The sequence below is a fragment of the Protomyctophum bolini genome (assembly GCF_963924005.1).
Source record: "Protomyctophum bolini genome assembly, chromosome: 4".
In the NCBI taxonomy this organism is placed as follows: Eukaryota; Metazoa; Chordata; class Actinopteri; order Myctophiformes; family Myctophidae; genus Protomyctophum; species Protomyctophum bolini.
Window position 1 is genome coordinate 47,271,847 of NC_137865.1, and position 21,227 is coordinate 47,293,073.

Genomic DNA, 21,227 nt, shown 5'->3' on the forward strand with positions numbered 1-21,227 from the left:
CTAAACATTGTGACAAGAGTTTCACTCAGTCAAGTTCTCTGAAGACACACCAGCGTATCCACACTGCAGAAAAACCTTTTAATTGTAAACATTGTGACAAGAGTTTCACTCAGTCAAGTCACCTGAAGTCACACCAGCGTATCCACACTGGAGAAAAACCTTTTAATTGTAAACATTGTGACAAGAGTTTCAATAATTCAAGTAATCTGAAGTCACATCAGCGTCTCCACACTGGAGAAAAACCTTTTCAGTCTAAACATTGTGACAAGAGTTTCACCCAGTTAAGTACTCTGAAACAACACCAGCGTATCCACAATGGAGTAAAACCTTTCCACTGTAAACATTGTGAAAAGACTTTCACTCGGTCAAGTACTCTTAAGACACATCAGCGTATCTACGCTGTAAAAAAACCTTTCCACTGTACACATTGTCACTTGAGTTTCAATATGTCACATCGCCTGGAGACACACCAGCGTATCCACACTGGAGAAAATCCTTTACACTGTAAACATTGTGAAAAGACTTTCACTCGGTCAAATTCTCTGAAGACACATCAGCGTATCCACACTGGAGAAAAACCTTTCCACTGTCAACATTGTGACATGAGATTCAGACGGTCAGATCTACTGAAGTTACATCAGTTTCTCCACACTGGAGAAAAACCTTTTAATTGTAAATATTGTGACAAAAGTTTCATTTTGTCAAGTCACCTGAAGTCACACCAGCGTATCCACACTGGAGAAAAACCTTTCCACTGTAAACATTGTGACAAGAGTTTCAGGCAGGCAGGTACACTGAAGACACACCAGCATATCCACACTGGAGAAAAACCTTTCCCCTGTAAACATTGTGACAAGAGTTTCACGGATTTAGGTAATCTGAACCAACACCAGCGTCTCCACACTGGAGAAAAACCTTTTAATTGTAAACATTGTGACAAGAGTTTCACTCAGGCAGGTCACCTGAAGTCACACCAGCATAATATTCACACTGGAGAAAAGCTCCTGTCACAATGTTGACAGTGTGGCACGAGTTTCAGTCAGTTAACTGGGAGATTTTTTTTTTTCTTTACATTTTTAACTCCAGTGGGAGGAGACCCCGGGACAGACCAAGGCGCAGTTGGAGGAAACGCATCGACTCACTGGCCTTGGACCGTCTCGGGATCCCCCAGGAGGAGGAAGTCAGCTCTGGAGAGGGAAGTCTGGAGCACTCTGGTGGAGCTGTTGCTCCCGCGTTGAAGATGGATTGTTTTTAACTATTATCTTACAAAATATTTTGAGATGGGGGTCCGCGATCAAATAGATAAAATCATGTTAGGGTACGTCTTGAGAAACACTGCAAAACAAGTTTTTCAGATAAATATTAGGATTTAGAAGACATTTGTAGAATGAGCAGCATCAGGTCTTAATGGGTTCATTTTCAAACATAATGTGTTGCCAATTAGAAAATGACCTGTGATATGTCTTCTTTTATACTCCTGAACTGATTATATGACAAAGGTCTCAATTGTTCATAAATAATGTTTGTTATGTGCTGGTCCAGCCGGCTCCATTCACTGCCATGTATTCATTGAACTTCCGGTGTGAGTTTTGGCTCCCATGAAAGTGTCCATGAAAGTGTCATGGTGCAGCCCAGTCACGTGACCATTTCCTTTCCTTAAGCTTCCTTGCTCTTGGCTGGTCACTCACCAGGTCAGAGGTCATGACCTCTGCGCTGGTCAGTGATGCATCTCAAAACGCAGATTATTGATCATGGACCCAGCCGTGGACCTTGCTGGGGGTCCCATGGACACACTACTGTACTCAGCACTGTACTGTAATTTGATGCTATTTACTTTACTTTTAGTTTGCATATACTTTGCTTTGTTGTTTGAATAACTCTTTGCAATTTTCAGATTTAGTTTATTTCTTTCAGATCCATTTTCTACATGAATATAACCATATCATATGGGAGTTAAATGCTGCAATTTAAATGACAAAATATGATTCCTGCAGGTTTGTCCATATGTGTTCACATATAATGTCCATGTATTTGGCAGAGAACACTGTGTTTACTTTATATCCATAATAAATGTTTCCCTTAAAAATGGCTATTTGTGTTTCACACAGATTTCATGTCTTTGCTAAATAGTGACTGTATCGATTTTAAATCATTGAATTGCATCGTGTCGCCATAATGAACCAATGTCTGGTATCATCAACCTTGATACCTATCGTATCGCTGTTAGAATGTATCGTTACACCACTAATGTGTTCCAACGAATCCAATGGCGTCTTTGTTAATACTTTTTATTGGTTAAATATCTATAGAAACCCAACAGCAATGTGTGACAGAGCAGCCTCTGTCAGAGTATTGTAAGCCAGTGATACTCAACCTCAGGCCCGCGGGCCACATCAGGCCCGCGGGACCATTATGACTGGCCCACCAATGAAAATCTAAAAAAAAGAAGAAAAAAAAATCTGGAAAATGAAATAAAAATAAATAAATCTGAATGAAGTTATCTTTAATTACATTATTATAAGTAATACTATTACTCGAACGAAAATAAAAGCTTGGGGGGGGGGGGGGGGGGGGGAGATGCAATGCAAATGAAAGACATACTGTGTATCCCTATTCCCTGACATAATTTTATAGCTAAACGGACAGAATTCTATTTTATTTGAATGCTGCCAATAATAGTTGGAAATGGAAATTGCGGAAATGGTGGAAATGGAAATTGCGGAAATGCGGAAATGGAAATTGCGGAAATGGTAATTGCGGAAATGGTGGAAATGGAAATTGCGGCAATTGCTCTTCACTTATAGCTATCTATTTTCAGGTAGATTGTTTTATTTTACTCAGTCAGCCATATCACTACTCATTTTTTTTCATGAAAAAGGTCATAGCTGGGTAATCTATTTTCAGGCAAATTGTGTTTATTGTATTTTATTTTACTCAGCCATAACAATTTATTTTCTGTTAACCAACTTGCTGGCTGGCAGGCAGGCAGACAGCTACTCATAGACAGGCAGACAGACAGACAGCTACTCATGGAGAATTGGACAGGCAGGCAGTCAGACAGCTACTCATAGACAGGCAGACAGACAGCTACTCATGGAGAATTGGACAGGCAGGCAGACAGCTACTCATGGACAATTGGACAGGCAGGAAGGCAGACATCTACTCATAGACAGACAGACAGCTACTCATAGACAATTGGGCAGGCAGGCAGACAGCTACTCATAGACAGACAGACAGCTACTCATAGACAGACAGACAGCTACTCATGGACAATTGGACAGGCAGGAAGTCAGACATCTACTCATAGACAGACAGACAGCTACTCATAGACAATTGGGCAGGCAGGCAGACAGCTACTCATAGACAATTGGGCAGGCAGGCAGACAGCTACTCATAGACAGACAGACAGCTACTCATGGACAATTGGACAGGCAGGAAGGCAGACAGCTACTCATAGACAGGCAGACAGACAGCTACTCATGGACAATTAGGCAGGCAGGCAGACAGCTACTCATAGACAGACAGACAGCTACTCATGGACAATTAGGCAGGCAGGCAGACAGCTACTCAGACAGGCAGACAGACAGCTACTCATGGACAATTGGACAGGCAGGCAGGCAGACAGACAGCTACTCATAGACAGGCAGGCAGACAGCTACTCATAGACAGGCAGACAGTAAGACAGCTACTCATTGACAGACAGACAAATAACTACTCATGGACAGACAGACAGACAGACAGGCAGGCAGGCAAAGAGCTACTCATGTTATGTTATTATAACAGCTACTCATGTTATGTGCAATAATTTGTGCAGTTATGGAAACAGCTCTTTGTGTTTATGCAAGAAAATGTAACACATTTATTTATTTACATATTGTGTGCATGCACATTGTACTTTGATACATTTTGCGAAAATAAAGCAATTGAAAGAGAGAAGTTATCAAGTATCATTAATGTCGTAATTTTATCTACTGGCCCCTGGCCCCTTGCCATTTTTGTAATGTGGCCCACATAGGTAAATCTATTTGAGTATCCCTGGCCTATACAGTCCAAAGAATACAGGTCTTACAGCCTTGTTTACATCAAGAAATCTGTATACTTCTATACTGCAGGAAGTATACAGAATAAAGCAGGGAATGGACAGAGCTGGATTCGCTGGGGTAAGAATAAAGGGAATATTGGTGTAATGCAAACCTTTTCATACCAAGGCTGATTCAATATTTTATTCTGCATCTGAGCCATGGACCACCATTTGATGACATTTAGCCTCTCAGACCCAAAACTTTGTTGTTATCCTTGGATAAGATTTTGACCACAATTCCATCCTGTTGCACTTGGTACCCTGAGAGATAACTTGGTACCCTGATAGATAACTTGGTACCCTGATAGATAACAGGCAGACGTTGATCAAAATGACAATTCTTCTACACTCTCTAATTGTGCAGACTTTTCCCCCTCACTGTAGGCCTATATGTTTATTTTCCCTTTTTACCTCCTTTATGATGAATTCCTGTTCTGTTCTTTAGCTACAGTATAGCCTATAGTAGTGTCTCTAATTGTTTTGATGAATTGAACAAGGTGGACCCTCTTGTAAACAAGTGTAATGCTTTATTGCGTCGTCCACTCACAGTTAACAGTCTTTGTATTGAGTTGTGCTTGAAATGTACTGTCATTCTGCAAACTGTCAATAAATATTTAAATCAATAAATTAAGTAATGCAGATGTTTAACCAAAATTTACTCTTGGGAGCATCAAATGACATTAATGTGGTTTCATAATGCTCTCAAGAGTTAAAGATAGGGGTTAAATATCTAATAAGTGTCCAATTTGGTTAACAACTCTCCTGGTTGAAAACCACTATAATACAATTCCTATGCTGCATATTACGCTGTACCATGGCTCCCCCTACTGACAGTTTATGCTACGTGCACGCTCCGGCAGCAGCGCTAATGCGCATGTCCACAACAGTATGTGTGTTCCCCGACTGTTGTTGACATTTATTAATGAAACTAAAAGGACTGTTGACACTTTAATGATAATAAAAGGTTGACGTTTGAAAACATTGTCGTCGTAAAGCAGCAGGAGGACGTTTGTTAGCAGCTCAACCACTGAAACACAGCAGGCAAGATGATGAACTGATTCACGTTGTGTTTTGCATCTATTTATCTTTGATATTTGCTCATCTTGTAAGATGGAACATATGAGTCATTATATTTACTATTGTATCTGCTTGTTTGATATAATAACTGTGATCATCACAACCAGTAGTTAATACTTCAGCAGCAGTAATAATAATATATGCATTGTTTGGTTGCAACTTGTTGATGCCACTATTATTAATGTAATCATAACGTTACGTTGTAGAATTTTAGTGGAGAGAGAGAGGGGGGAGCGAGAGAGGGGGAGAAAGAGAGAGAGAGAGAGAGAGAGAGAGAGAGAGAGAGGGGGGGGAAGAGATGGCCAGCAACAACTGTTTTCTCATGAATGATGGATATAATGATATTTCAGACTCATTTACCATATTGTGTGTTCTCTGTCCGATGGAGATGGACACAGCATGTCAGGATGCTGTTCTCATTCAGGTTGCTGAATGATGACTAAAACATTATGTTCTGTTGGTGATTTCCACAGAGCAACACAGGAGGAGATCTCACGCCATCAGGAGAGATGGCCTCCAAAAGATATTTCGCACGGTCAGAGGAGCAGCGGAAGATGGACCAGGGACATGGACTGTTTGATGCAATGTTTCAACCTGTAGTAAAGTTGTACAGGATGGGTATGTACCGTTTCATTTACAGCTAGTTAAATATGTGCTCCTCTGTAACTGTCCTGTTGTACCTTGGATGCACAAGTGCTGAAATCTTTGCCCCTGCAAACAAAAACCAAAAAAATAACAGGGCTGCCAAAGTCTCACCCTTTGAGAGTGAGAGTCACGCAATTTAATCCTTTACCACCCACCACAACACGTGCCATTTCACATGCTTATTTTCCACTCTCAGAGTCACACTAGTCAGTGGTCACTAGCAGGGGCGGATTTACCGTTGGGCTAGGGTGGGCTGAAGCCCGGGGGCCCACAGCTAGGGGGGGCCCCGAAAAAAATTAAAGAAAAAAAATATAATATTATAATCTTTTTTTTTTTCTTTTTTTTTTAAATAAAATTGTAAAGTATTGAAATCCAATTCAAGTGAAATGTGTGAAACTTTATTTCTATTTACTTTACAGTTTATTTAGATTACACAGGCGAGGAGACAGACAGGTCTCCTCCCCTCCCTTTTTGACTCTTTGATTTCCTCTCCTCTCCTCTTGTGTATGACTGCGCCCGTGCGCCGTATGCGCGGCGACTCCGGCGAGTTCTGTAGAGTCTGGAGACAGCAGAGCAGGCAGCAGTGCTGTGCAGTCCGTGTTAATGAAACCCCAAGAACCAGATAAGATCGCGTTGCGCCTTGGACCCGTGCGTTGGTGGGACATTTAGATTTAAAAGGCGAACGGATGGAAGTGTGGATAAAAAACAACAACGAGAGGGGAACTAACGTTAGCCACTTAGCCTCGTATTAGCTGGTTAGCTAACGTGGTTATCACTACAGCACAACAAGCCTCCAGTCCGGTGTAGCCTACTTGTGAATGAAACGACACGTGGAAACTAAAATTAATCTCTAGCGGTCTAGTCCCATATGGAACCTCTCTGTAATTCTCCAATCTGTTAATACATCTTTCTTCAATCAATCAATCCCTCTGCTATGTAGAGATACTGTATATAATAGTAGCCCATAGGTGTGTGTGTGTGTGTGTGTGTGTGTGTGTGTGTGTCCCAATAAAGTTTTAACGTTCTCATGCCCCCCATGTAATGCACAATTGAGTATTCATATACCAGTCGTTCTCAACCTGTGGGTCCCCACATGATTTGGGGGTGGGGGGGAGGACCCCAGATGACAGTGAAAGTGACAATTTAACGACTTTTAAGACTTCTATAATACCTCAAAGGCTCTAAAAGAAAAATACCATTACTGCATCAAAAATAATCAGCAAACCATGCATGCTATAAAAACTGGTCAAACATTGGCCAGATTATTAAATAATAAAGAAAAAGGCAACAATTGTGAAAATAGCCGATCTACAAGTTCACAATGAGTTTGTAGATCGGCTATTTTCACAATATTTATCTGTGGAACCATTCTGTTGCTTGTCTTGGTGGGGGGGTCCCCAGTTCAAATATGATTACTTTTGGGGACCACAGCCTGAAAAGGTTGAGAACCACTGATATGTAGACTAACTGAATATTCCTAAAATTGCTAGCCTACCACCTTGATATAAAATATAAATGTTGTGACTTGCTTATGTAACTATTCATTGATTCACTCGTATACCAAAATCCATTTGGAAAAAATAAAAAATCACACCTGAGGGACGTCATTTCGCATTATCTAACGTTTGGATAGTTGGTGTCAAGGTGATGTATGATTGCTCAGTAGTTGCTGATGTCTGCTCAGGAGGTTTGAGTGTTTGCTCAGACCGATTTTCTTTTAGAGGGAACATTGGGCCTGGGTACCCCAAAATGAAAACAAAATAGCCCAAAAAGAATTCGGCCTCGCGGCTGCGCCGCTCGGTCGATTCGCAATATGCCCCCCAAGGGGGGCCCTCAAATTTGGTCCAGCCCGGGGGCCCTCAGGAAGGTAAATCCGGCCCTGGTCACTAGTACTACATTATAATATTTTCCAGGGACATGGTGAGCCCTCCCTATGCTGCCTCTGATTTACTGGCGAGTTAACCAATCCAACGAAAGGAACCAGCCGCACCACGTATACAAACCAATCAGAAGCAACTTAGGACGGACTATAGCTTCTCCACCCTTCACAGAGGAGCAGAGCAGACTGAGGCGCGAACTGCAAATGACTTCCTCCTCTTCACCTCGGCTCGTGACGTCATGTTGTAGTTCGGTTGGCACCTCAACACCAAAAATCCAGACTATGTCTGACCCTTAAAGTTACCTTTGATTCTTTGAACAGCCAGTGCACCAATACCCGAGTTGCTTGTCATGAAAATCCACTTTAAAAGGGTGTATTCGCTTGTTGTAGTGTAGAAAAGTATTCCATAACGGCATAGTAAGGAGTAGAGTTCTCATTGGGCCCGGAAATTAAGGCTGGCCCTAACCAATGTTCCCTCAAAAATTTTCAGCAACTACTGAGCAAACATTATGTCACCTTGACACCAACTATCCAAACGTTTTTCTTTTTTGGTATACGAGTGAATCAATGAATAGTTATAAGGTTACGTAAGTTACTTTTTATTTTATATCAAGGTGGTAGGCTAGCAATTTTAGGAATATTCAGTTAGTGTATATCAGTGGTTCTCAACCTTCTCAGGCTGTGCCTGTGACCCCCCCCAAAGTAATCATATTTGAACTGGGGACCCCCCACCCAGACAAGCAACAGAATGGTTCCACAGATAAATATTGTGAAAATAGCCGATCTACAATCTCGTTGTGAACTTGTAGATTGGCTATTTTCACAATTGTTGCCTCTTTATCATTTAATAATCTGGCCAATGTTTTACCAGTTTTTATAGCATGGTTTTTTGCATGGTTTTCCAACCGTTCGCCTTTTAAATCTAAATGTCCAATCAACACACGGGTCCAAGCTACACGATTTCTTGGGGTTTCATTAACACTGACTGCACTGGTGTGGTGCCTGCTGCTGCTGGCTTACGTCTCCACCTCGCCGCGCAGTCACACACAGGAGGAGAGGAGACCATAGAGTAATAAAAGGAGGGGAGGAGACTGTCGCCTCGCCTGTGTAATCTAAATAATAAAGTGTAAAGTAAATAAAGTGTGGGCAAATGTCGACTCGGGATAGGTATTATTACTGTAGTGTAGGGGGGAAACAATCTTTTTTTTTTATAACTTTTTTTTACACCTTTTTTTACATTGATTTGACCTCTGTGGACCCTTTAGAAAAGATTTAGCCCCCAGGTCCCTCGCAAAAATCCTGGCATTTCTTTCTCATTTTTCATTGTTTTCCTCTATGCGTTCCTTTTAAACTGACTGTGTATTGTGGAAAGGAGTCCAGACAGCTTGTGGCGATAGACTGTAATAGCAGTATAATATAAATAAGTATTTATTTAATTTATTTAATTTATTTAATTTATTTAATTTATTTAATTTATTTAATTTGTATTTAAACAAAAGATAAAAAAGTTAAAACAAAATACATCAAGCAGAGCTAAAAAGCAGCGTGAGACATGGATAGTAAAGTAACCCGTGGCTCCCGACATGCATGGCAGGTAAAAACTAACCCGCGGCTTCCTGTGAGGTTAGATTTAGGGTTTGGGTTTTGGGTAGGGTGTCAGACTAATGCCTGTCGGACTGTTAGTACGTCGGACCCAACACATGCACCCACATAAACCCTGGTTTAGAATTTGGGAAACTGCCCATCATTAATAGATTTATAAATGGATAATCTAATGAATTATTACACTAGACATTATTACAAAACAAATAAGTAAGTAAGTACCTAGGTAGAAGAATCAATCTTATCCAATCAGAAAACACAATTATTTTCTCTCTGCTGATGTTACCTCCCCTCTCCGTCTAGATTTCACGGACCTCCCTGTGTGTAAGGAGAAGGTTTCCCCTGAACAGCAGTGGAGGAGCCTCGCTCTGGTCCAGGTGAAACTAGAACCTCCACAGATTAAAGATGAACAGCTGGAGAGGAGCCTGAGTCTGGTCCAGGTGAAACTAGAACCTCCACAGATTAAAGGGGAACAGCAGGAGAGGAGCCTGAGTCTGGTCCAGGTGAAACTAGAACCTCCACAGATTAAAGAGGAACAGCAGGAGAGGAGCCTCGGTCTGGTCCAGGTGAAACTAGAACCTCCACAGATTAAAGACGAACAGCAGGAGAGGAGCCCGAGTCTGGTCCAGGTGAAACTAGAAGCTCCACAGATTAAAGAAGAACAGGAGATGCTATTTCAAAGACCAGCGGAGGGTGATGGGTCAATGTTGACATTAGTAGCTGTAAAAATTGAAGATGATGAAAACAGAAAGACCCCTCTTGCCAGCACCTCAACTGAACACACGGTTGTGTGTAAAGAGGAAGTTTCTCCTGAAAAGGAGAGGAGCCCCAGTCTGCTCCAGGAGGAAACAGAATCTTCGCACATTAGAGAAGAACAGGAGGAGCTAATTCAAAGACAAGAGGAGCCTGGTGGGTCAATGTTGACAATACTAGCAGTGAAAAGTGAAGTTGATGGAGACATCTCTTCACACTGCTCTGAAGTTGAAGTTAAACTTGAATCTGACACTGACGTCACTGAAGACAGTGATGATTGGGCGGAGACAAGTGGAGGTGACAAGAGTTTCACCTTCATGTCAAGTACCCTGAAGACACACCAGCGTATCCACACTGGAGAAAAACCTTTTAATTGTAAACATTGTGACAAGAGTTTCGCTCGTTCAAATACTCTGAAGACACACCAGCGTATCCACACTGGAGAAAAACCTTTTCAGTGTAAACATTGTGACAAGAGTTTCACTAATTCAAGTACTCTGAAGACACACCAGTATACCCACACTGGAGTAAAACCTTTCCACTGTAAACATTGTGACTTGAGTTTCACTTCGTCACATCACCTGAACCGACACCAGCGTATCCACACTGGAGAAAAACCTTTTAATTGTAAACATTGTGACAAGAGTTTCACTCAGTCAAGTACTCTGAAGTCACACCAGCGTATCCACACTGCAGAAAAACCTTTTAATTGTAAACATTGTGAAAAGAGTTTCACTCAGTCAAGTACTCTGAAGACACACCAGCGTATCCACACTGGAGAAAAACGTTTAAATTGTAAACATTGTGACAAGAGTTTCACTAAGTCAAGTCACCGGAACCAAAACCAGTGCGTCCACACTGGAGAAAAACCTTTTCAGTGTAAACATTGTGACAAGAGTTTCACTAAGTCAAGTAATCTGAAGACACACCAGCATATCCACACTGGAGAAAAACCTTTCCACTCTAAACATTGTGACAAGAGTTTCAGGCAGGCAGGTACTCTGAAGAGACACCAGCATAACCACACTGGAGAAAAACCTTTCCACTGTAAACATTGTGACAAGAGTTTCACAGATTTATGTAATCTGAACCAACACCAGCGTCTCCACACTGGAGAAAAACCTTTTAATTGTAAACATTGTGACAAGAGTTTCACTCAGTCAAGTAATCTGAAGACACACCAGCGTATCCACACTGGAGAAAAACCTTTTAATTGTAAACATTGTGACAAGAGTTTCACCAAGTCAAGTACTCTGAAGGCACATCAGCGTATCCACACTGGAGAAAAACCTTTTAATTGTAAACATTGTGACAAGAGTTTCATACTGTCACATCACCTGGAGAGACATCAGCGTATCCACACTGGAGAAAAACCTTTTAATTGTAAACATTGTGACAAGAGTTTCACCAAGTCAAGTAATCTGAAGACACACCAGCGTATCCACACTGGATAAAAACCTTTTAATTGTAAACATTGTGACAAGAGTTTTACTCAGTCAGGTCACCTGAAGTCACACCAGCATATCCACACTGGAGAAAAGCTCCTGTCACAATGTTAACAGAGACCCCGGGACAGACCAAGGCGCAGTTGGAGGACACGCAGGAGTCTGGAGCACTCTGGTGGAGCTGTTGCGACCCGACTACGGATATGCGGTTGAAGATGGATGGATTGTTTTTAACTTATCTTACAAATTATTTTGAGGTGGGGGTCCGCGATCAAATAGATAAAATCATGTTAGGGTACATAACGTATTGAGAAACACTGCAAAACAAGTTTTTCAGAAAAATATTAGGATTTAGAAGACATTTGTAGAATGGGCAGCATCATGTCTTAATGGGTTAATTTTCAAACATAATGTGTTGCCAAGCTGTGTCTCCTGACCCTCAGTCCACTGCTTCTTCTGATTGGTGACAGAAAGTGATGACATCACATGACCTCTGGGCCAATTAGGAAGCTTAGAGGAGGAATGGACATGGTCACGTGACTGGGCTGCGCCATGACACTCTCATGGATGCTTTCATGGGAGTCAAACTACACCCGGAAGTTCGCCAGAATGCACTGGAGTCAATGAGAGCTCAGTGACCAGCTCATGAACAAACACTATGTCTGAAAGACTGAGACCTGTAACACATTATTGTCTGCTGTGTTGCTTTTCGATGTGTACACTGTGTAATTATATAGAGGCATGGTATCTAAAGAGCACAAAGTACCTTTCTGAATGTGCCAAGTATCGCGAGACTTCCCACCGTCTCCTGTCTGGCAGCCAAATATCGCGATACCTCCGAGCCAGAGACGATACCTGCTGCTGTTTAGATCCTCAAATAAAATGATATACTGTGCACATCGAAGAGCAAGTGATTAGAAAACGACCTGTGATATGTCTTCTTTTATACTCCTGAACCGATTATATGACAAAGTTCTCAATTGTTCATAAATAACACTGTGTTTACTTTATATCCATAATAAATGTTTCCCTTAAAAACGGCTCTATTTGTGTGTCATCAACCTTGAACCATGTATCGTGATACGTATCGTATCGCTGTTAGAATGTATCGTTACACCACTAATGTGTTCCAACGAATCCAATGGCGTTGTCTTTGTTAATACTTTTTATTGGTTAAATATCTATAGAAACCCAACAGCAATGTGTGACAGAGCAGCCTCTGTCAGAGTAATGTAAGCTGTTCAACAATACACATTCATTGTATTGTTGCTGTATTGTATTTGTAACAGGTTGATTCTCAGTCCCACAGAAGGTGCACATTCTGCTGTGACATGTGAATCTAATATACTTGTGTTTATCTATGCAGATGCTGTAATTGGGAAGCTGCCTTGATTGCCTGAAGAGAGCTCTGATTGATTGCTTTAGGGGGAGCATCTTCTCTCTAGGTCGTCCTCAGACGAGCCCTCCATCGTCGTTTCCAGTCATCTCGGTTCTCCATACATCCGGCCAGTTCGTTGGTACTTTGCACTCCTGCATCGCTCTTGAGTATATCCACGTATGTTAGCACGGGGCGTCCTCGTGATCGATGGCCGTGTGTTGGTTCCCAGAGCACCAGTTTGCTGGCTGGCAGTTCTTGATGTCTTTGGCAGTGTCCTGCTAGTCTCATTCTCCTGGCTGCTATTTTCTGGCTCACCCTCGGTAGTCCCTCATACAGAGTCATGTTAGTGACATGTACAGTCTTGCTGATGTTAAGTACTGCACGCAGCATTCTGGTGTAGCACCCGTCAAGGGACTTCTCCAGGGTTGGCTTCAGGGTCCAGCATTCACTGCCGTATAGGAGAACAGACTCCACTGTTGCGTAGAAGAAGCTGAGTTTGATTTGTCGGGGGAGATTGGAGTTCCAAACACTGTTCATCCATTTAGGGACCTCCATGCAAGTGCCTTCCTCACTTTCAGATCTTGCTCGGTTGAGTTGACCCATGAGCCCAGGTACTTGAAGTCTTTGACTTCCTTCAGCACCGTGCCTCCTGCTGTTGTGAGAGGTGGATGTTCCGGTGAGATGTTGTAGGTGATAACCTCAGTTTTCTTGGCATTTAGCCTAAGGCCAACTTTGGCACACTCCAGCTCCACACTGTTCAGGAGTTCCTGAGCTTGTTCCACGCTGTCGGAGAGCAGGCCGATGTCATCCGCATAGTCCAGATCTGTCAGGACTACCTTGGGATGTCGTCTTGACCTCCTTGGGGTTAGGGTGAAGCCAAGATCCTGCTCTCGTCCACTGATAGCTTTCCTGAGCGCATAGTCCAGGACTATGATGAAGAGGAAAGGGGCTAGGGTATCCCCCTGCATTACCCCGGCCCGGATATCAAACTCCTCACTGTTACCATCTGGGGTCACCACCTTGGCCCTTGTTTTTGCATACATGGACTCTATTGCCCGGAGCAAGTTGGGAGGGACACCGTAGGCCTTAAGGATCTTCACCATTGTGCCTCTGTGAATCGAGTCAAACGCCTTTTTGAAGTCGATGAAGCAGAGTACAGCAGTCAAGTTGTCCTTCCTCACCTCCTCAATCATTCTCCTCAGTGCCAAGATCTGTGCTACGGTAGTTCTCCTCTCTCTGAAGCCATTTTGGTTCTCTCTCAGGAGAGGGTCGATGGCATGCCGTATCCTGTTTAGTATCATTCTGTTGTAAATCTTTGCAGTGATACAAGTCAGGCTGATGCCTCTGTAGTTGTCTGGCTTTGAGAGGTCCCCAGCTTTAGGCACTGGAATGATGTTGGACAGAGACCATATTTCAGGCTGTTTGTTGTTCATTAGTGACAGGTTGCAAAACTCCAGGGTGAGGTCATCAAGGTCACAGTTCTTTAGGACCTCTGGGGGTATGCCATCTGGCCCAGCACTCTTGCCCTCCCTCACTGTGGATTTCGCCTTGGAAAGCTCACTGGACGTAAAGGGACCATCTTCGATGTCCAGGCCCTGGAGGATTTCCGGCACATCCTCCTCAACTCCATCCTCTGCTGTACCCAGGAGCCCCTGGAAGTAGCCGAACCAGGTAGTCACCCTGTCCTCTGGGCTGTGTCCCTCCACCTGTCCCTCCTTAGCTCTTTTCCGCCCAGTCATCTCATTGATGACTTTCCAGGCCTCCCCATATTGCCGTTCACCATGCGCTGCCTGCACTCTCTGTACGCTCTCCATCAGTCTTGGGTGTTGCTAAATGCTTTGTGATTTGCTGACTGCTTAGCCAGGGGTGGAGTCAGGAGTCTATATAAAGGGGAAATGGTTAAGTAGAGAGTGGGCTGCCATGGGGAGAGGTTGACACCAGTACCTCTCTGCTTAAGTTATGTTGACTTCTGTTGTTTGAGTTCTTTCTTTTCTTCAGTTATTTCACTTAAGTCTGCCTCATGTCCAGTAGGTCATTTTAAAGGTTTTATTACTGACAAACAGCCGATCTACAATCCTACTTGGTAACACAATGATATACAAACCAAATAGTGGTGGACAATTTGATGATGTTTACAGATAACCACATGCAAATAACAGACAAAGTTATCAAGAAGAAGTATCAAATATTGTCGGTCAAATATAGTGTTTCTTTTTAACGGACCAATGTGGGAACTATGTCATTTATCAACTATTTTGGACGTGGGGCGGCTCACCAGAACCATGCCGGCCCCCTGGGTGTTCCGGAGACAGCCGGGGACCCCCACACGAACCCCGGGGACCCCCACATGGTCTGAAACGGTAATTTCTTGACCGTTTCAGACGCGGGTGGCTCGCCGGAACTGGGCGCTCCCTTCCCTTTCTTTATGCCCCCCCCCCCCCCCCTTGGGGGGCATAAAACGGGATTTCACCCAAGACGTGTGTGACAAGTAGGCTACAGTCAAAGGATAAATGCTAACAATGATGACGCGCAAAGCCCAAAAAAGGAGCAGTCTGGGTTGAGGTTAATGAAAGTCGCTTGGAAAACACAGACTTGGCAACACTGCAACTGGACTGTGTGAGCATTCTGCACCAGAGACAGTGAGTAGAACATAGCCTATACTTTATTGATTGAAAATGTTATTAACAAATTGCAGAATGGGTAGCCTATACAGTCCAAAGATACAGGTCTTACAGCCTTGTTTACATCAAGAAATCTGTATACTTCTATACTGCAGGAATTATACAGAATAAAGCAGGGAATGGACAGAGCTGGATTCGCTGGGGTAAGAATAAAGGGAATATTGGTGTAATGCAGTGGTTTTCAACCCTTTTCATACCAAGGCTGATTCATTATTTTATTCTGCATCTGATCCATGGACCACCATTTGATGACATTTAGCCTCGAGTCAGACCCAAAACTTTATGTTGTCATCCTTGGATAAGATTTTGACCACAATTCCATCCTGTTGCACTTGGTACCCTGATAGATAACTTGGTACCCTGATAGATAACTTGGTACCCTGATAGATAACTTGGTACCCTGATAGATAACTTGGTACCCTGATAGATAACAGGCAGACGTTGATCAAAATGACAATTCTTCTACACTCTCTAATTGTGCAGACTTTCCCCCCTCACTGTAGGCCTATATGTTTATTTTCCCTTTTTACCTCCTTTATGATGAATTCCTGTTCTTTTCTTTAGCTACAGTATAGCCTATAGTAGTGTCTCATAATTGTTTTGATGAATTGAACAAGGTGGACCCTCTTGTAAACAAGTGTAATGCTTTATTGGGTCGTCCACTCACAGTTAACAGTCTTTGTATTGAGTTGTGCTTGAAATGTACTGTCATTCTGCAAACTGTCAATAAATATTTCAATCAATAAATTAAGTAATGCAGATGTTTAACCAAAATTTACTCTTGGGAGCATCAAATGACATTAATGTGGTTTCATAATGCTCTCAAGAGTTAAAGATAAGGGTTAAATATCTAATAAGTGTCCAATTTGGTTAACAACTCTCCTGTTTGAAAACCACTATAATACAATTCCTATGCTGCATATTACGCTGTACCATGGCTCCCCCTATTGACCGTTTATGCTACGTGCACGCTCCGGCAGCGGCGCTAGTGCGCATGTCCACAACAGTATGTGTGTTCCCCGACTGTTGTTGACATTTTATTAATGAAACTAAAAGGACTGTTGACACTTTAATGATAATAAAAGGTTGACGTTTGAAAACATTGTCGTCGTAAAGCAGCAGGAGGACGTTTGTTAGCAGCTCAACCACTGAAACACAGTAGGTAAGATGATGAACTGATTCACGTTGTGTTTTGCATCTATTTATCTTTGATATTAGCTCATCTTGTAAGATGGAACATATGAGTTATTATATTTACTATTATATCTGCTTGTTTGATATAATAACTGTGATCATCACAACCAGTAGTTAATACTTGATGCAGCAGCAGTATTAATAATATAGCCTATGCATTGTTTGGTTGCAACTTGTTGATGCCATTATTAATTTAACCATAACGTTACGTTGTAGAATTTTAATGGAGAGAGAGAGAGGGGGGAGCGAGAGAGGGGGAGAAAGAGAGAGGGGGGGAGGGAGAGAGAGAGAGAGAGAGAGAGAGAGAGAGAGAGAGAGAGAGGGGGGGAGATATGGGGAGAGAGAGAGGGAGAGAGAGATGGCCAGCAACAACTGTTTTTTCATGAATGATGGATATAATGATATTTCAGACTCATTTACCATACTGTGTGTTTACGCGTGCGTGCAGCATCTCTGTCCGATGGAGATGCACACAGCATGTCAGGATGCTGTTATCATTCAGGTTGCTGAATGATGACTAAAACATTATTTTCTGTTGGTGATTTCCACAGAGCAACACAGGAGGAGATCTCACGCCATCAGGAGAGATGGCCTCCAAAAGATATTTCGCACGGTCAGAGGAGCAGCGGCAGATGGACCAGGGACATGGACTGTTTGATGCAATGTTTCAACCCGTAGTAAAGTTGTACAGGATGGGTATGTACCGTTTAATTTACAGCTAGTTAAATATGTGCTCCCCTGTAACTGTCCTGTTGTACCTTGGATGCACAAGTGCTGAAATATTTGCCCCTGCAAACAAAAACAAAAAAAATGACAGGGCTGCCAAAGTCTCACCCTTTGAGAGTAAGAGTCACGCAATTTAATCACCCACCACAACACACGTGCCATTTCACATGCTTATTTTCCACTCTCAGAGTCTCACTAGTCACTAGTACTACATTATAATATTTTCCAGGGACATGGTGAGCCCTCCCTATGCTGCCTCTGATTTACTGGCGAGTTAACCAATCCAACGAAAGGAACCAGCCGCACCACGTATACAAACCAATCAGAAGCCTGCAATGACACTGTAAAAAATGTATTTAGTCATAATAGTTGAGTCACAAACTAAGGTTCTGTGACCATCCTCTGGGAACAATGTTTTGATGATTGATTTGACCTCTGTGGAACCTTTTCGCCCCCAGGTCCCTCGCAAAAATCCTGGCATTTTTTCTCATTTTTCATTGTTTTCCTCTATGCGTTCCTTTTAAACTGACTGTGTATTGTGGAAAGGAGTCCAGACAGCTTGTGGCGATAGACTGCAATAGCAGTATAATATAAATAAATAAGTATTTATTTATTTTATTTATTTTATTTATTTTATTTATTTTATTTATTTTATTTATTTTATTTATTTTATTTATTTTATTTATTTTATTTATTTTATTTGTATTTAAACAAAAGATAAAAAAGTTAAAGCAAAATACATCAAGCAGAGCTAAAAAGCAGCGTGAGACATGGATAGTAAAGTAACCCGTGGCTCCCGACATGCATGGCAGGTAAAAACTAACCCGTGGCTTCCTGTGAGGTTAGATTTAGGGTTTGGGTTTTGGGTAGGGTGTCAGACTAATGCCTGTCGGACTGTTAGTACGTCGCACATGCACCCACATAAACCCTGGTTTAGAATTTGGGAAACTGCCCATCATAATAGATATTTAAATAGATAATCTAATTAATTATTACACTAGACATTATTACAAAACAAATTAAGTAAGTAAGTAGAAGAATCAATCTTATCCATTCAGAAAACACAATTATTTTCTCTCTGCTGATGTTACCTCCCCTCTCCTCCTAGATTTCACAGACCTCCCTGTGTGTAAGGAGAAGCTTTCCCCTGAACAGCAGTGGAGGAGCCTCAGTCTGGTCCAGGTGAAACTAGAACCTCCACAGATTAAAGATCAACAGCAGGAGAGGAGCTCAAGTCTGGTCCAGGTGAAACTAGAAGCTCCACAGATTAAAGAAGAACAAGAGATGCTATTTCAAAGACCAGCGGAGGGCGATGGGTCAATGTTGACATTAGTAGCTGTAAAAATTGAAGATGATGAAAACAGAAAGTCCCCTCTTGCCAGCACCTCAACTGAACACACGGTTGTTTGTAAAGAGGAAGTTTCTCCTGAAAAGGAGAGGAGCCCCAGTCTGCTCCAGGAGGAAACGGAACCTTTGCACATTATAGAGGAACAGGAGGAGCTACTTCAAAGACAAGAGGAGCCTGGTGGGTCAATGTTTACAATACTTGCAGTGAAAAGTGAAGTTGATGGAGACATATCTTCACACTGCTCTGAAGTTGAAGTTAAACTTGAATCTGACACTGACGTCACTGAAGACAGTGATGATTGGGAGGAGACAAGTGGAGGTGACAAGAGTTTCAGTATGTCAAGTACTCTGAAGACACACCAGCGTATCCACACTGGAGAAAAACCTTTTAATTGTAAACATTGTGACAAGAGTTTCAGAGTGTCAGGTAATCTGAAGACACATCAGCGTCTCCACACTGGAGAAAAACCTTTTCAGTGTAAACATTGTGAAAAGAGTTTCGCTCGTTCAAATACTCTGAAGACACACCAGCGTATCCACACTGGAGAAAAACCATTTAATTGTAAACATTGTGACAAGAGTTTCAGTCTGTCAGGTAATCTGCTGACACACCAGCGTATCCACACTGGAGAAAAACCTTTTAATTGTAAACATTGTGACAAGAGTTTCATTAAGTCAAGTCAAAGGAACCAACACCAGCATATCCACACTGGAGAAAAACCTTTTAATTGTAAACATTGTGACAAGAGTTTCAGTCTGTCAAGTAATCTGAAGTCACATCAGCGTATCCACACTGGAGAAAAACCTTTTCAGTGTAAACATTGTGAAAAGAGTTTCCCACGTTCAAGTACTCTGAAGACACACCAGCGTATCCACACTGCAGAAAAACCTTTTAATTGTAAACATTGCGAAAAGAGTTTCAGTCTGTCAGGTAATCTGAAGACACACCAGCGTATCCACACTGGAGAAAAACCTTTTAATTGTAAACATTGTGAAAAGAGTTTCAGTGTGTCAAGTACTCTGAAGACACACCAGCGTATCCACACAGGAGAAAAACCTTTTCAATGTAAACATTGTGACAAGAGTTTCATTAATTCAAGTCAACGGAACCAACACCAGCGTATTCACACTGGAGAAAAACCTTTCCACTGTCAACATTGTGACAAGAGTTTCACTCAGTCAGGTACCCTGAAGTCACATCAGCGTCTCCACATTGGAGAAAAACCTTTTCAGTGTAAACATTGTGAAAAGAGTTTCACACGTTCAACTACTCTGAAGACACACCAGCGTATCCACACTGGAGAAAAGCTCCGGTCACAATGTTAACAGTGTGGCACGAGTCAGTTACTGGACTTACTTGACTTATTCCTGTAGGCTCTTAGGTGAAGCATAATCTGATCTTCTCCAGGTATGTTTTGGCCTCCCAACTTTTCTTTTGCCCTGTGGATTCCAGTCCAGTGCTTGCCTAGTGATGTTGTCAGTGGGTTTTCGGAGGGTATGTCCAATCCACGCCCACTTTCTCTTCTTCACATCCTGGCTGATGGAGTTTTGGTTGGTTTTCTCCCAACAGGCTGGCATTTTTTATTTTATCGGGCCACCTGATGTTCAGAATGCGTCTTAGGCATCTGATGACAAATGTCTGGAGTTTGTTGGTGGTAGTATTTGTCACTCTCCATGTCTTTGATCCATAGAGGAGAACTGACTTGACGCTGGTGTTGAATATTCTGGTCTTATTACGGAGGGACAGTGCCTTGGAGTTCCAGATGGGTCAAAGCGTGGTGAAAACGTGTCTGGCCTTTTGATGTCATCATCTGATCCACCATCCTTGCCCAGTATGCTCCGGAGATATGTCAAGGGTCAGTTAACTCGGAGATAATTTTTTCTATTATTATTATTACAATTATTATTGTGTTTTACATTTAAACTCCACTGGGAGTCTGGAGCACTCTGGTGGAGCTGTTGCGCCCGCAACCTGACTACTGATATGCGGTTAAAGATGAATTGATGGATGGGTTTTTAACTATTATCCTTTGAAATCCCGGGAACAAAATATTTTGAGGTGGGGGTCCGCGATCAAAAAGATACAATCATGTTAGGGTACATAACTTATTGAGAAACACTGCAAAACAAGTTTTTCAGAAAAATATTAGGATTTAGAAGACATTTGTAGAATGGGCACCATCAGGTCTTAATGGGTTAATTTTGTGTTGCCAAGCTGTGTCTCCCGACCCTCAGTCCACTGCTTCTTCTGATTGGTGACGGAAAGCGATGACATCACATGACCTCTGGGCCAAGGAAGCGTAGAGAAGGAATGGACATGGTCACGTGACTGGGCTGCGCCATTACATTTTCATGGATGCTTTCATGGGAGTCAAACTACACCCGGAAGTTCGCCAGAATACACTGGAGTCAATGAGAG